General features: G+C 39.1%; 1 protein-coding gene across 1 annotated transcript in view; it reads left to right on the top strand.

The window, feature by feature from the left end:
* The window catches only part of slc8a2a (solute carrier family 8 member 2a), a 40,767-nt gene continuing 22,326 nt past the window's right edge, over nt 1-18,441 (top strand). The window contains exon 1 of the mRNA XM_079649820.1: nt 1-139. The gene's annotated coding sequence lies outside the window, so the exon portion shown is untranslated. The remainder of the gene's footprint in view (nt 140-18,441) is intronic.

Consider the following 18,441-nt stretch of genomic DNA (forward strand, 5'->3'; position numbering starts at 1 on the left):
CGCAGCATCATCTCCGTTAGTTAACGGGAAAGTTCATTCTGTGAGTTCAGCTGTGGTCGGGATAGTTTTACCGGGCGTGCGTTTCCAGACTTCCAGAAGCAATGCCAGGATTTGGTGGAGCTGTGCCATAAAGCCGAAGGTAAGAGACGGAGGGCCGGGAGAGAGAGGAGCAGGTGCGGCGGGAGAACGGGCGTTTAGGGAGACTGCTAAAAAAACTCCACCCTCAGGAGCTATCTGTAGTTTTGATTTATAGCAGCCCGATATCAAATACTGTATGTACATACATGGTCCCCACAACTCTATATCCGATGGACTTAACTACAGACTTCAAATACTAGACTATTATCTGTGGCTTCTCAGAGTCAATAACGTTTTTTACGAAGTTAAATTTGGACAAGGAAGGACCTTTTCACTTTTACCACATTACATGACACTAGCTGAGAGTAGCTTTTATCCAAAGCAAAATTTGCAATTAACCATGAGAATATAAACTAAGAACAGCAACACTTATAATACATTATCTCAATAAATATGGTGGGAAGTTTCACCCCAAAAATTCACATTTTTATATTATTATAATCAAGTTTATGAAATACTGTATACAAATACAATTGCTTTTGTGTACAATGGTTCATACATAAACACAGTAAGAGGTACCGCGTGGCGAAAAAGGAGCAAAATATAGAACTATTATTTAAACTATTTTACAATAAATGTAATCAAATGAAGTGCTTACAAGAAAAATGAATATACACGTTTATACAACAAAGACAACAAGAATATTTGTCAATTTACTCTAAAAATGAAATATGTGCAGTATTTAAAATGTAAAGTGAAAGAGCAGTGCAGTTATAGTAGAGGTGGTATTGTGCAGAAATGTAAAAAGTATATAGAGAAAGGTTAAATAGCAGTGTTACTGGCAGAGCTAATTGAAACACCTTATGGTAAAAATAAATGTGCTCCAAAATCTTCACCATATAGTAATATATGTGATGTTCTAATATTATGGTAATTTGTTCTCATGTCTACATCCACAACTGGAATAAGTGACATGTGGATCAGCACTGGAAACTGTATTAGTTATTCATCATGTGACATTTTGTTGATAACTAACCTTATTTCTGTCCTGTTTGGTTGTTCTGATAAATAGCATCAGCTTATCTGGTTTGAAGAAGCATTTTAAACTGGATAAGGTGAATTGATACTGCTTAGAAAAACCCATTGATTTTATTCTGAAAGATCACCTTGTTTTCTCCCTAAAATGTGTTGATAAGGTTGAACTTTAACTGATATTTAATTGACATGAAGCATCCTTAATTTAGCTGATTGGTTGGCTCATACAGTTTCCCACTTGCCCCCCTCTTGTGCTCATGTCAGCCAAGGTTGCCGCTGCCAGCAGGCGTTTTAGGAGATGCTGATGTGTGGGACAGGAGGCGATGACTGCTGATACACCCCCAGTGCCAACCCTTTACATTTCACTACGCACATGATATCATTTTCAGATAAGCATCCAAAAAGGCACTATGATCACTCTGTTGGTTTTGCTGTCTTTCGCTCAGGGATGATTTTGTATCTTTTGATAGGTCACTCATATTTACACATGTGGTGCTTAGGAATGAATAAGAATGAACACTACGGAACAGATACCTAACACACATGTCAACAAAATAATGGCAAAAAAAAAGCCTGGATTTGACAAAGAATAAGGAGAGTGTTTGTCCTCTAACACAGAACTTATTTGAGTGCTTTTATCATTGTAAGATAAAAGATGGCACTGTTGAAGTTGGACATATGAGTCCTTGGGATGAAGCTGTAATGGGAATTTTTTTTCGAAATACTTTGCCATATAACCAAATCGATTAAGCAAGAAAATAATCTGCAGATTTATCCACAATATGAAGAATTGCTATTTGCAGTATCTGATACTTAGGACAGGCTTGTCCTGATAGTTTTTCAGTACAAGGGAGACAATATGTTTAAAGGCTAAATCCAAGTCATCCACCACTAGAGCTCACTGACACTTATCCTGTAATGCAACCCCCCCTCCCACGTATGTGTCGGCTCAAGTAAACTAATGCTGCAGCATCGAAATGCGCGCCATTACAGGTGCCACAGGACAAAGAGCCATACTACACCTCACATTTCGCTCACATTTCCCCTACGTTCATTCAGTCCAACTGTACAGCGCATCAGACTCCTAGTGAAACCTTTAAGGAAGTCAAAACCTATGGATGAATTACTGTTACTAATTTGCTCATAGCTTCATTATGCTACTATAATGAAACACAAACAATAGTATCAGATATAATGTAGTTATATTTCACAACTATCAGTCACTACATTGTTTCATGTCTGGTTGGATTACTTTGTGTAAAAATCGTATACTGTGAGGCCAAAGCAATTATTTACCAGCCGCTCTGTGTGTGTGTGTGTGTGTGTGTGTGTGTGTGTGTGTGTGTGTGTGTGTGTGTGTGTGTGTGTGTGTGTGTGTGTGTGTGTGTGTGTGTGTGTGTGTGTGTGTGTGTGTGTGTGTGTGTGTGTGTGTGTGTGTGTGTGTGTGTGTGTGTGTGTGTGTGTGTGTGTGTGTGTGTGTATGTGTGTGTGTGTGTGTGTGTGTGTGTGTGTGTGTGTGTGTTTTGCATATGAGCGAGGAGCCCGTGGGGTTCTGTTATGTTTTCATTGACTCCCTCCCTATTGTGTGTTCAGGCCAGCCGGCTGCCTCTGCACATTTTGTTAACATGTGCTGGTCTAAACTTGACTGTCATGGTGGTGAAGAATAAAAGGCGCCCCAAAAATGTTTCAAACTGAAATATTAGTTTTCACAGTCTAGACTTGCTCTATACGAAAAGGATCATGAGACGCTTTATAAATAAATATGTACTTCACCTGTTTTTTTTTACCATAGCTGTAATGTACCATATATGTGAGTGTTTGGGTGTGATGACACCCAGCAAAGAACATTGTAAGAAATATGTTACATAGACTGGGTAATAAGTAATGATTTTCAAACTTAACGAGTCACGTTAGAAAAATAATTCAATTTCAAAGATTGCTCAAGGGGGTCAAGCAGTGATAGTTGGGCAATAGAGTGGCGCAGTAATTACGTATTTTTGTAAACGGTCCCCGAAGTTAGAATCGCAAGGGCTCCCATCTACAAAAAGCAATGGAATTTTTCCATTAGAGTTAGGAAAATATTTCAGAAAATAAAATATTTGGCTAACAGACGTTTATGATACTTACAGGTTTTGTTCGATATAATAGAGTGGTACAGGGATGAAACATTTTTGTAGGCCGATCCGGAAATAAACTGCGCATTGGGCTCCTTAGGATTTTGGAAAAGAGCTCGAAATAAGGTCTGTGGAAAACAAACCTGTTTGATGAATGCACGTTTTGTTCAGCCGGATAATATCCACATGTCTGCCCAACTTTTATAATTTTCTAATCATAAATCTAATAGCCAGAATCAAAATGCTGACGTTATGCTATAAACAAACTATAGCCGAGTACAGCAGGGTCGCACAACTTCAACGTCACGCCAACTTAAGATCCATATTCACAAATACAGATTCAGAATTGTACAAGTTGAAGTCTTTGTTTTAACAGTTTGCAAGAGCGCAGGTACTTGCTTTCAAGCAGAACAGGTTAAACAAACTTAGTGGGAGTGTTTACATGTTCGGCGTAATGACGTACAACGTCCTTCACAACTTCTGTAGTCCTATTCAGCCACTTGTTAACAACCATCATTTTTCAGACACGCAAACTCTTCAAGAATCACCAGTGGGGTCACTGCTGATTTATTTAATGTTGTAGAACAATATGTGATCTGTCTCTTAAATGTGTGTCGACCACAGTCCTTATTTCCAGCTATTTTCCCAAATCCTATGGAGAAATCCTGTTGACCCTGAGATGCGGGAACCTGTAGTGTTAAAATGCTGACTCACTTCCGGGTTTTAGGACTCGTCACTGCACCACTCTATAATCTCTACATATTAACACCACATTGTGATTTTTGAAGTGTACGTCCAGTTGCTAAATGTATAAGAGCTAAGGATAGGCTCTATAAGAACTACATTACAGTCGCATGGCCGTTAGCAACAGCCGTTTTAAAGGTCACCTATTATGCAAAATCCACTTTTTCATGTCTTTTACACATCAACATGTGTCCCCTCTGTGTAAAGAGACTCTGAAAGTTTCAGGAAAAAAGATTCTCTCTCTTTTTGTCCTGATCCATTTATATAAAAACCTGTCTGAAAATGAGCTGATCAGATTTTGGCCACTTTATGATGTCATAACAATGGCTTGTGTAGCCAATCACCAACCCACCTTATCACCTGAAACTCCTCCTAGAGCACCATTGAGTTATTTTTAACCAAATATCTCTCAGAGGGGCATGGGGAGGGGCTCCTTATTTTTAGGGATGCACCGAATATTCGGCCGCCGAAAATTATCGGCCGAAAATGGTTAAAAAAGGCCGAAAGGGCCGAAAAAATATCACCGAATGTCAGGGAACAGGGTTACGTTGGTAAACTAACGTGTTGTTGTGATGACGTAATCAAAACGCGGCGAAAAGCACGGCGCGCGACCATGCTCGCGGCTGGCTCACAGCCAACATGTCTGCCGCTTGCAGGTATTTAAAAATATCAGAGAAAGAGGCGCGGATTGCGATTTGTAAAACGTGTTCAGCTGACATTTCTCGAGGGGGTGTAACTGCAAAGACTTTCACCACTTTGGGATTACTCAACCACTTGAAATCAAAACACCCGGACAAATATGCGGAGTAAGATCAAATCACAAGCACTGACAGCGAGAGACTGTTCAGCGCTGCCACTCATGTGCTTGATGAGAAGAGGAACAGACTTATGGCTGATAAAGCAGAGAAGCTACTGTTCATTAAAAATAACCTCCCACTTTTCCTTAATAAGTAGACAAGGCTGGCTTATCATAAGCTTATCTAGTTCTACATGTCTACTCTATACCCACTTTCCTGAACAATTTTCATTGTGAGTTATAATTCACCATCTCAGGTTATCATTAGGGGGAAATGACAGCAGCACAGTGTTCAATATATTGTACTTTCGGTATCTAAATGATACAATGTTGTTTACATTGCTCATGAGGACAGACCACCTTATTTGCAGATTCTTGAAATTGTAATTTAATTTGTAATTGATTGTGGATTTTGTATCCAGTTTTCACTTTATGTATCTTTATACAATGTTTACTACTTTGTTTATGAAGACAGACAGCCTTATTTACAGATTCTTGAAATTGAATTGTAATTTCATTTGTAAATAGTTACATTCATGTGGATTTATCCAGTTTGCACATTTGTATGCATGCACTTATAGGTGCATTTGTTGTTGTTGAAGGCCTGGCTGTTACAGTCTTTATTTACACTATTTTGTTGTAGGCCTACTGGCCTAGATGTTTATGCAGTTTTAAAGCACCTTGGCTTTGTTCTGAATGCACTTTGTTCTAGTTATCCTACAGAGAAAAGAAAATGCACTTGACTTGGAATTAATGTACTGTATGCATTCAAAAGTGCTGAATAAATGTTTTATGGACCCATAATAGTGATTATTATTTAAGTTAAGTTTTGCCATAATCATGTCTTTTTCCATAATCAGGTAGCTGAACAACATTGGTAAAAAATGTATACATTATATATATGTATATATATATATATTTCTATTTATCATTTTCGGCCTTTCGGCATTCGGTTTTCGGCCAACTGTTTCCTATTTTCGGTATCGGTTTCGGCCAAGAATTTCCCATTCGGTGCACCCCTACTTATTTTCATCTAAAGTAACAGACAGAGAATCAGCACTTTGGAAACAGGGCTGAAACAGAGGGGATTATGGGTAATGCTGCAATGATCTGTTTGGTGTTTGGAGACATGTTTTGTATATATCTGAGACCTATTATAAAGTCATGAAAAACAGTACAATAGAGGACCTTTAAAACACATAAAAAGTTTCAGACATTCACGAGTGGGTTATCTACTTTATGTTGTAGAACAAAACGTAAAAATGTAATTGAATTGAAAATGCTAACTCCTTCCCTTGTTTCAGGACTTATTCCTGCACCACTCAATAGAGCAGTTCCCTCAAAGTGCGAGCAGCAGTGTTGTTCCACTTTTTTTACAATACACTACATTGTCATATATCCCTCTTCACAGCCTGCACTATGTGTTTTATGTTCTGTGTGTTATTGGTGTTTCTCACAGTATCCTGAATATTGCATAACTGGTGTCCCTGTCTGTGAGTTCATGCTGAAGCTGAGACCGCTGTTCCTTCTAAGGTGACAGGCTGCCAGTGGCTGGGCACAGTGTCTCAGGTAATGGAAACCTCAGGAGCTGCTGTCTGCTGGCTGTCAGTTGTTTGTCTCCTGAAGCCTTTCTGTCCAGCTCACCTCGGCCCCCTGCAGCCTCTCTGTCCCCCCACTTCTTCCTTTACAGTGAGTGAGCCCGCCTGTGGCACACATGGAGAAATCTTAGGAAAAGGAAGTGTTAGGTTTTTCAGCAGGGGCAGAATGACTCGAAGGGGAGAAACGAGAGCCCAGAATGGGTTAGGGATGTCAAATGGATTATTTAGAGAAGAAGAGAAGAATTATCCTGATATCTCTAGTGGATTGTTCTTAAATCTCACGGTATGTAATTGAATCTACAATCACTCTTATATATATAATATAATCCCGCGAGATAATATGATGTTATATCTTTATTTAGTGAGATACATAGAGAAGCAATCAAATGCAATATATGATGAAACGTACAAGAATAATAAAAACAGGGCTTATTTAAATAGCATAAACATAAAAAAAGGTATGAGAATACACACACACAGTGTGTTGGTTGCTTCTGGATTGCCTGTTGCATCTGGATCATGAATTGTTGCGGCCTCATTTTTTAAATCTTTATTGTTGTGTTGGCGGCACCTGCATAATATTTGACATATTCCTGGATCCATTTTTTTCATATACCTCACATATTTTTATCATATGGATTGTCTATGTTTTTATTTTGTTATGTTTTTTTTCTTTAACAAGAAGCCCGCTGCGACAAATTCTCCTTTTGTGGTATTCGGCTATATATAAAACTTGATTGATTGACATCTAAAAACGATATACTTCATTATATTAGTAGGTATTGAGTTTTTCAGTACACATTTATAATGAATGCTGTTGTTTGCAGTGGTGATGATTGCATTTTTGTTTTGACCTATTGGAGACTGTAGGCACAAAAACCAGACAGCAAACACACAGTTTCCCATAAGTTTTAAAAAGTAAAGTCATCATTGAAAATTCACCATTGGACTGTACATGAACCAGAGAAACGGAGCTGAACCGTGGTGACTGAAAGTAGATCACTGTACCTGAGGAACTGTGCCGTAAACTAAGCCTCGTGCTCAGCCAAGCTTGGACTATTGCAGTCCAGATTGATTGTAATAAATCATTTCTTATTATTAATGAAATAAACGGGTACTGATTGGAACAGTGTAGTTAATTAATGCGACTTCACTCATGGCAGAGTTATGGTAAAGCTCGTTGAGAGTGTAACCTGGTTCAAAGGTAACATTTTGAAAAGTTCACTACATGGAATTTAGAGCATATTTATAATTAATAAAATGCCTCTACAATAGGGCTGTCCCGAATACCATTGTTCGGGCTCCGGATATTCGGTAGTAATCAGTAATAGTTAAAGTTATAGTCGCTGCTGATAACTATTGCTATGGAAACAACGTGACAGAGATTAACGGAGAAAAGTAATATCTACATATAAAGACGGAGAAAGTAAACAATAAAGTGTATGGTTAAGTGTTAGCACGCCCGAAGAGGCACAAGCTCTTACGTTGATATTGGAGATTTCAATAAATTACATTTTCAAAAAAAAGAAAAAAATAAATAAATATGAATAACAAAATTGAAACCTGAATAGTACTCCAACGATGAATATTCAGATATTCGGGTACAGCCCTATTCTACAAAACTCTCAACAAATGGCAACAGCTAGGCTTTTGGCTAGCAGCTAACGGTGCTAACAGAGGAAACAATACTGAAAGAGCTAGTGCTTACCTGAGGGGAAACCAAAAGGTATCGTCATTCCTTCTCCTATGACTATTTTAAATTTGACAATTCATTAAGTTCCTGGGATTACAGAGTTTCATTTTTCAAAATAAATATTCTCTGTTTTTTATCCTTTCTATCTCTGACAGAAGGGAGACATTCTGACAATTCATAACCTGGATATCATTATAATCAACTCTGGCTTTTAGTTATTCTCTCCAATGTTCTAAATAGCTTTCCTTTCATTTTGTTATAATGAGTTGTACTCTGATTGGTGTTTTGATGGCAGTCTTGCTCTGAGACCGCTCACTGTTTCTGAGGGGGGGCAGTTAGCCTCAGCACCAGCTGACATAGGGGCTCTGTATACTGGGAACATCTCTTAACTTTGGAGGGCTTGCTTTTGGACACTTATTATAAATAGGGATCTGCCTAATTGTGCTATACATGCATCTGTTTTTTCTGTAAACGCGTCAAATATATCTGGAGCTTTCTGCATGTAAACATTCTGTTGGATTTTCGTGCCAGCAAATGAGCTATAATGAATGATAGACCCAGACAGCACCATGGGCCGGATGTCACAATTGGAGATGGAAATGATTAAATAGTCTCATACCTCCTGATGCTGTTATCGTTATTGTATAACTCACGCTTTGGTCAATTTGATGGTTACTTATGAAAAACTATTTCCTGCCAGGGCCCAGTTGTCACAGTACTTTTCTACTATGTCCAGCTGTTGTTGTAGTAATTCATTAGGAGAAAATATAACAAGGTTATTAACATAAAACAGACACTTCAACATTATATTAAGAAAGATTAAGGCCAAGTGAAGCACATTGATCTTATTTATATATACGTTAAATAAAGTTGGACTAAAATTTCAACACTGGCAAACACCTGTTCTTTTGGTGAATAATTTGATTTGTTTGTCTCCAATTTTAACAATTTCCCTCCTTGATCCTCTCTGTTTCTGGGGCCAAGTATCCAACAAGCATGCAGCTCTTTTACATCAATATGCCGTCATGTCTGAATGAAGCTATAATTAATATATCAGTGTTATTAAACCGTGCCTGAGAAGAACTAATGCCGTAATGTAAATGACACCCTGGGAAATCCAACTGAGAAACCAACCTAGGCTGAGCTAGGGATGATTTTGGGAAAGCAACAGTAACTGGGTGGATCTGATGTTTAATGTGTAATCTGATGTGCACACTCGCTAAAATGTAAGTGAATTGTTACACTCACTCCTGTACCCAGTGACTAACATAACTTGTGTTTGTGACATGTTTTAAACTTGTATAAACATTTGCAGAGACGGTGCTCTTTGGATAAACACTTAGCAGTTAACTTGATGACTCTTTAACAAACGCTTGTTCACACTGCATAAGGTGTCCAAGATGTAGGGAATGTGTGTGTACAACTCTCCAAATGTTGTATTGATTCATTTGAAAAGGCTAATACTTGTCCTCTACGGCTTCTTGTTGAAAGAGACATAACTGAAAAGGGGAAAACAATTTAAGAAAAGATGTGGCACAGTGTGGAGATTTGAAGTTAATATATGTGACATAAGGTAATGTTAACACAATCCAACAAAAACGTGAGGAAGGAAAACAGAACAGTGTTTGTTTACAATGAAGATACCTTTAATGCCACATTAGTGGTTTGGCCCAGTCTGTGTCTGTGTGGCCCGCTGGATTATCTGACAGTCTGATTAATCAGGTTCATTGGTCGGCCCATAGCCGCAAGCCAAAGCCTGCTTTACTTATTTAAGAGAAGGATCGCTTTCCTTCCTTATCTTTAACTGCAAAAAAAGCGTCTGTTTAACTGTCTTGATTTGTGTCTAACTGGAACAGGCATTGCTGCGTCTTAATGAATGTGTTTGAATGCCAGCAGTGGATGGATGCCAGCAGAAGAGCCCTTTTTTCTTTGAAGCAGGTGTCTCAACTACACATTGAACCTTTAAAGGAAACAAAGGAGAGGCTAAGGCCTGGTTAGCCCTATCTGTCGCACCAGCAGAATTATTTAAAGCTTCAATGATCAATATTTTTTACAATGAATCAAAAAATAAACCACAGACAGTTATGTGTTTTAAGCATTTATCATCTCCTTGCCTTGGTTTGACGGCTGTTCTCATCAAGTAGCAGGCAGGTTTTTCAGTGAAATAGCCTAAAAAAAACCTTCACTTCCCAATTCACACACCTTACACCTTGACTCTAGGATATATAAGGTAAAAGGAGAAAAGATTAAGACAACGCTGTGGACGGCAATTGAGTCACTCAGGTCCTGTGTACATGAACCTTTGTGTTTGTAGAGAGCTTCAGTAATGCTACACTCTCTGAATTATTGCATGGGGCCTCACTGGGTGATTGAGTCTTTAAGATTGAGTAGAAACACACACTTTGATTGGCCGCCTGTGAAATTGATACATGGTATGTCATTGGTTTACCTGTGCATAGAGCTTACATCCTGGAAAGGTGATCTTTGTCAGTGTTAATGTTCAAGCCAAGTTCTTCCTGTGGGTGATGGGTTGCTGATGGAACGGTTGTGTGAGTGTGTGACACATTTCAGGTCTGTGTTTCTGATCGAGCTGTCAATTTGGATCTATTTACTAAACCATTTTTTTCCACACACAAATAATGCTTAGGTTACATCTTATTTCAAATGTAACCAAAGCTGAAAGAAGGTGGATTAAATCGCAAGGGTTGTACGTGAACATTTAGAAGTAGCCACTTGTTTTCTATGTTTAAAATACTTTGATAATATTGATCCGAAGTCCTTTTAAGAATTCTTATTTTACTATCTATTTGGGAAATTATTCTTGTTTACGTTTTGTAGATAATCAGATTCAGTACATTCAATGACAAAGCAGACAGATATTGCATCACCTTGTGTCATGTTTACAATGCTCATCATTAACATTAGGTCTGTCAGTTCAAGACATAACCAAGTTAGTCAATGAAAGATGTGCACTGGGCCAAAATGACTCAACTTTCAGGTTTAATATTGCCCCAGTATTCTCTGGCCCAAGTCCCCAGGAAGTCAGTAAAACACCGATGTGCATGCTCTATGTGCATGCTCTATGTGCCCAGATACGAGTTATAGAGGCAGGCCATTTTGGCTTCATGCACCACTAAGCGACTTTCATATGTAGGAATGAACAGGGCCCCGCCCCCAACGCTGTGTCCAGTTCTCCTTATACATCAATGCTCTGAACCTTCAGGTCATCTTCTGCACCCGGGCCAATAGGCCTTCTTAAGCCCCGCCTCCCATCTGCTTTGCACTTCAGTTCTTGGCCTACTTAGATAAAATAGAGGAGTGAAAATTCTGAATTTGGCTACCAGCACATTTTACAACTATTAGGATATCATTATATAAATAATGACTATTTAAGTGTCGCTCTGGAAGGTTGTATTACCTAAAACAAAAAAACATACACTGATTTACAGATCTGTCTTTTCCAATGTCAGACAGTCAATAGGAAACATTTAATTTTCTGCCCTATGGCATCATGGGACTAACACAGAAGTTGTTAATCCATGGTTTGGCCCCTACGAAAAGTAGCAAAAGAAAAACCTGCACCTTTAAATAAACAAAAAACAGAACAATGAACTGCTCTCTGAAAAGAACAGAGCCCATAACTTTCAATGAGCCGTAATTCACATCACTACTTTAAAGCGAATGATTGTAGGTCACTGTGTGTCACAAATATTCTTGTACGTTAAACATCAGAAGCAAATGTATTTCCTATTTATTTATGCTTGATCAAATAATCAGCGTTTCACCCTAACACCTGAGTTTTTGGCTTGTGAAAAGCAGCATCCTGACACTAACCTACTTTCAGGGTACAGGAAATATTAAACTGTAAAAGGTGCTAACTCCCCTTTTTGTGGCAGTCCTATCAGTGTAAGATGACCCCAGGCAATCACTTATCAGTGGTGGTGAGAGATGTGGAAGTGTCAGATGCAGAAAGAGGAGAGAAGCTGTCACCCAGCTCACTGTTCCAGTGTGCTGAGAGGACAAGGAGACATGTCAACAACCCTCAACCCCCTTCTACCACGCATCAGAAAGGCTGTTCTTCATGTCCTTTACCACCCTCAACTTTATACATGAACATGGTTGACTTTTAATGGGTTTTTAACATATTTGGAACCTCTAGCCATAATAGTTAGACTTTTAAATGTCCAGTGAAAATTGTTCCTTGAGAAAAGTATAACAATATTTACTTGAAACTTGGCAGAGGTAAGCTCTGATCAGTTCATTTCATCTCTTATGGGAAAGACTGAAGAAGTCCTCCCTTCCGGCTGATATATCCAATTTGTTCCTCTTCAGAAAGATTTTGTGCTGCCTGTAGGTAACATGAAAGGAAGAAATATTCTGCTATATTTAGGTGGATGCATCAATCAATAATTCATCCAGCTCTTCCAGCACTGGCTCCTTGATTATCTAGCACTCATGTATTGCCTCAGCTTCTTACTACAGGTTATCCATGAACAAATGCACCTCTTAATATACATAACAAATCTGCTTCTGGACCTTTCACATGTCACACTCGTGTTAGACCCTGGCAAATAGTACAGGATGTTCACAGAGATCATTTCCTGCAGACCAGGTTGTACGACCAAAAGAACCACAACAAAAACCCGGTGCCCAAGCCACACGCAGCAACAACATCAGATATCTTTTGGGCATATGAGAATTGATTTAACAGGATATGTACAACTATTATTATCTCCCTGCTTGGTCGAACATCACTCTTGTGCACTATTGTTATCCAAATATGACCATTGAGGAAGTTATTTTTGGTGAGCCCCCCCCATTACCCACTGGTGTAAGGTGGCCCTCTGTTTGAGGTCGTGGTAACCATAGCAGGCCTTGGAAAGTGAAATGCGATGCGGCGGAGTTTCTGAATCACAACTCCATAATGAGCTGGCAGAGCCCGAGCAGCATCAAAGATGCAGCACCCCAGTATCTGTTTCAACTCACGCTGCACAATAGTGCAGTGTCACCTGTACAGGAGGAGGGGGTGGGGGGTTGGGGGGCAGTATCCGCACAGATAGACTGAAAGCTTTCAATGACCTGCTGTACTCACACCCAAACATCCTCACGGTGCCGTCTGCAGCTGAACACGCGTCTGCTTTGTTGATGTCTGCTCTGACATTATGCAGCCTACCTTCAATCCAATACTCACATACAACTCAAATAACTCATTTTTCAAGTGAGATAATAAGTAATACATTTTAGCATCAACACTTATTGTGTTCAGATAATATAAACACATGTATTGCCTTGCCTGTGGTTGATATTGAACTGCTTTTGCAATATCAGTTAAAGAGTATATTAAACAGGAACAATGTCATTAAGACGTTGCCAGAAGTAAATATCATGACTCAATTAGCTATGGGAATGCTTATGTAACTCACCAGTGATGGTTGTTGAGCAGGACAATGAAAATGTAAGGTTATCTTAATTTTCAATTATATAGATCAAAAAAATAGAAGGTAGGTTATTAATATAAAAAATGAACAGCCGTGGCAGTGAAGTTGGTGTTGTTTTTTTTCACCTTATGTGTCTGTTGCAACAGTAAAATGTGCCCCTGGAGACACCAACCCTTCACTTGTTTCACATTTAGTTATCTTAAAGCCCTATTTCAAAATGGATTAAAAAAAAAAAAATCATAACATTCCACACACATAATAACCCATAATGACAAATAGAAAACGTTTTTAAAGAACTTTTCGCAAATGTGTTAAAAATCATCAAATGAAATATCACATGTAAATAAGTATTCACTCCCTTTGCTATGACAATGAAAATTGAGCTCAGGCGCATCCGTTTCCACTGATCATCCTTTAGATGTTTCAATAACTTGACTGGAGTCCACCTGTAGTAAATTAAATAGATTGGACATGACTTAGAAAGGAACACACCTGTCTATATGAGGTCCCACAGTTGACAGTGCATATCAGAGCACAAACCAAGTCATGAGGTCCAAGGAATTGTCTGTAGACCTCAGAGACAGGATTGCATCAAGGCACAGATCTGGGGAAGGGTACAGAAAAATGTCTGCAGCATTGAGGGTCCCAACGAGCACAGTGGTTTCCATCATTTGCAAATGGAAGATGTTTGAAACCACCAGGGCTCTTCCTAGAGCTTGCTGCCCAAACCAAACTGAGCATCAGGGGAGAAGGGCCTTAGTCAGAGAGGTGACCAAGAACCCGATGGTCAGTCTGGCAGAGCTACAGTGTTCCTCTGTGGAGATGGGAGAACCTTCCAGAAGGACAACCATCTCTGCAGCGCTCCACCAATCAGGCCTTATGGTAGATTGGCCAGAAGGAAGCCACACCTCAGTAAAATGCACATGAAAGCCCCCATGGAGCACCTAGAGGACTCTCAGACCAGGAAAAACCAAATTGTCTGGTCAATCAATCAATGTTTATGTGTATAGCCCGATATCACAAATGTTACATTTGTCTCAGTGGTCTTCACAGTTTGTACAGAATATATGTATGACAATACGACACCCTCTGTCCTTTGACCCTCACATCGTACAAGGAAAAACTTCCAGAGAAAACCCACAATTTAAAGGGGAAAATGGGAGAAACCTCAGGGAGAGCAACAGAGGAGGGATCCCTCTCCCAGGACGGACAGACGTGCAATAGATGCCGTGTGTAAATCGAAAAGATAATACATTTACAACATAGGTAGACCAAATGTTTGGAAATGCATGTGTCTAGAAGATGAATCCACGAGGATGTCAGCAATCTTGTGGGAGCCATCAGGGAAGTAGTATGGTGAGAGTCTGGCAGGACCGCAGAGACAGGTTCAGCCACGACTCGAAGTCCAGGACTCAGATCTAGTACTAAGGATAGAGGATCCAGGAAACACGATCACATCAACAGGATTAGCCTCGACTCAGGATCCCAGCATATATATGGACACAAAAAAGAGATTTGGGAGAAGCTGGGTTAATCGGAACATGAGAGTACACAGGTACAAACAGCCAGAAAGACGGAGTAAGGTGCCCCCCCCAACAGTCCAAGCTTATAGCAGCTAAACTAACGTGTCTACATACATGCACTCCCTTAGGATAGGTTGGTCCCCACTGGAACCTTAATTGGTTAGAGGTAAGGAGTAGGCCTGTGGCTACGTTCCACACTCCCGGGCCGGGCCAGGCCTTCTCTGCAACCTGTTACCCTCTATTAGAACCTCGAGAGGTCAGAGAGGGAAAAGGTTTTGGATAATGTTTTAACAATAAGATCTAAGTTTTTAGGATTTAAGTGAAAGTGTAAGAACTAAAATGTATAGGTGAAGAGGCATAACATATCTACTAGGGGTGCACCGAATGGGAAATTCTTGGCCGAAACCGATACCGAAAATAGGAAACAGTTGGCCGAAAACCGAATGCCGAAAGGCCGAAAATGATTAATAGAAATATATATATATACACACACATTTTTTACCAATGTTGTTCAGCTACCTGATTATGGAAAAATACATGATTATGGCAAAACGTAACTTAAATAATAATCACTATTATGGGTCCATAAAACATTTATTCAGCACTTTTTAATGCATACAGTACATTAATTCCAATTCAAGTGCATTTTCTTTTCTCTGTAGGATAACTACAACAAAGTGCATTCAGAACAAAGCCAAGGTGCTTTAAAACTGCATAAACATCTAGGCCAGTAGGCCTACAACAAAATAGTGTAAATAAAGACTGTAACAGCCAGGCCTTCAACAACAACAACAACAACAACAACAAATGCACCTATAAGTGCATGCATACAAATGTGCAAACTGGATAAATTCACATGAATGCAACTATTTACAAATGAAATTACAATTGAATTTCAAGAATCTGTAAATAAGGCTGTCTGTCCTCATAAGCAAAGTAGTAAACATTGTTTAAAGATACATAAAGTGAAAACTGGATACAAAATCCACAATCAATTACAAATTAAATTACAATTTCAAGAATCTGCAAATAAGGTGGTCTTTCCTCATGAGCAATGTAAACAACATTGTATCATTTAGATACCGAAAGTACAATATATTGAACACTGTGCTGCTGTCATTTCCCCCTAATGATAACCTGAGATGGTGAATTATAACTCACAATGAAAATTGTTCAGGAAAGTGGGTATAGAGTAGACATGTAGAACTAGATAAGCTTATGATAAGCCAGCCTTGTCTACTTATTAAGGAAAAGTGGAAGGTTCTTTTTAATGAACAGTAGCTTCTCTGCTTTATCAGCCATAAGTCTGTTCCTCTTCTCATCAAGCACATGAGAGGCAGCGCTGAAGAGTCTCTCGCTGTCAGTGCTTGTGATTTGATCTTACTCCGCATATTTGTCCGGGTGTTTTGATTTCAAGTGGTGGAGTAATCCCGAAGTGGTGAAAGTCTTTGCAGTTACACCCCCTCGAGAAATGTCAGCTGAACACATTTTACAAATCGCAATCCGCGAAAGCCGAAAGCCGAAAGGGCCTTTTTAACCATTTTCGGCCGATCATTTTCGGCGGCCGAATATTCGGTGCATCCCTAATATCTACGTCAATGCACTCTTATTAGATTTTTTTTTTTTATCACTATAAGCTTTATCAAAAAGGAAGGTCTTAAGCGTACTCTTAAAAACGGATAGGCTGTCTGCCGCCCGAACACAAACTGGAAGCTGATTCCACAAATGTGGAGCTTGATAAGAAAAGGCTCTGGCTCCCATTTTACTTTTAGAGACTCTAGCAACAACCAACAACCCTGCATTCTTGGAACGCAATGCCCTAGTAGGACAGTAGGGTATAATGAGTTCTTTAAGGTAAGATGGTGCCTGTCCATTCAGGGCTTTGTAGGCGTGAAGAAGGATTTTGAAATTCTATCCTGTGTTCTATAGGGAGCCAGTGTAAGGCAGCCAGAACAGGAGTAATGTGGTCCCTTTTCGTAACTCTAGTTAGTACACGTGCTGCAGCATTTTGAATCAGCTGAAGCAACTTAACTGACTTCTTGGTACACCCTGATAATAAAGAGTTACAATAATCCAGCCTAGAAGTAACAAATGCATGGACTAGTTTCTCTGCATCGTTTTGAGGCAAGATATGCCTAATTTTGGCAATGTTGCGTAGATGGAAGTAGGCGGTCCTTGAGATTGATTTTATGTGGGCGTTAAAGGATAAATCCTGATCAAATATAACACCAAGATTCCTTACAGTCTCACTGGAGGCCAAATGAATGCCATCCATAGTTAGTATATCTTTAGATAGTTTTTTTCGTAGATTCTTTGGGCCGAGTACAATAACTTCAGTTTTGGTCGTGTTTAACATCAAAAAGTTGAAGGTTATCCATTTTTTTAAGTCCTTGAGGAAGTCTTGAATTTTATTTAGGTGATTGGTTTCATCAGGCTTGATGGATAAATATAGTTGAGTATCATCCGCATAACAGTGGAAATGTACAGAATGATTCCTTATAATATTGCCTAGCGGAAGCATATATAATGTGAACAAAATAGGTCCGAACACTGAGCCCTGTGGCACTCCATGGCTAACTTTGGTTTGCGTGGAAGATTCATCATTGACACGTACAAACTGAGAGCGTTCAGATAGATAGGACCTAAACCAGTCTAAAGCAGTTCCCTGTATGCCAGGAGTGCCCACACTTTTTTGGCTGGTGAGCTACTTTTGAAATGACCAGCTAACCGAGGTCTACCAACCAAAAATAAAAACCCAAATTGCAAGGGTTGCTGAATAACACGTTTTATTTTTACATGGGATAACTACAATAGGGCTGCAACAAACGACTAATTTGATTATCGATTAATCTATAGATTAATGAAACGATTAATCGACTATTCGGACTACTACTGTGTGCCTTGCACAATTTCTCAAACGCTCTTATTTAGCCATCAACTTTTAGATTTAGTTTGAGGTTGTTTTAGGCATGTGGAAACTAACAATGAAGACAATAAAGATGAATACTTGATTCAAAAATACATATATTATTAAATTAACTTAACAAATTGTGAACAAAATTAACATTGCTTTTTATTTGAATTAAATAAATAATATTTCACATCAAAAGAAACAACAATGTTTTAACAAATCTTATTAAATAATCTGATGACAGAACTGGAAACAGAATAGCTGAAACTTTAACAAAATAAATAACTCAGTTACCTCTAATCATTAACCCATGTTTGTATAATGTAGTTAACTCCGTGTGTTGCTGCTAGCATACATAACACCTGACGTGGAAACGTTACTCGTGGATGGGGCTACAGAGCTACTCGAAAGACAGTCGAACCCGGTGCATTCCTCCGTCTGAATGTGGTGCACTTTTGCTAAATGTTTAGACAAATTGCTCGTGTTACCGCCCTTACATGCTAAACACTTT

Source organism: Notothenia rossii, assembly GCF_949606895.1.
Source record: "Notothenia rossii genome assembly, chromosome: 9".
Lineage (NCBI taxonomy): Eukaryota > Metazoa > Chordata > Actinopteri > Perciformes > Nototheniidae > Notothenia > Notothenia rossii.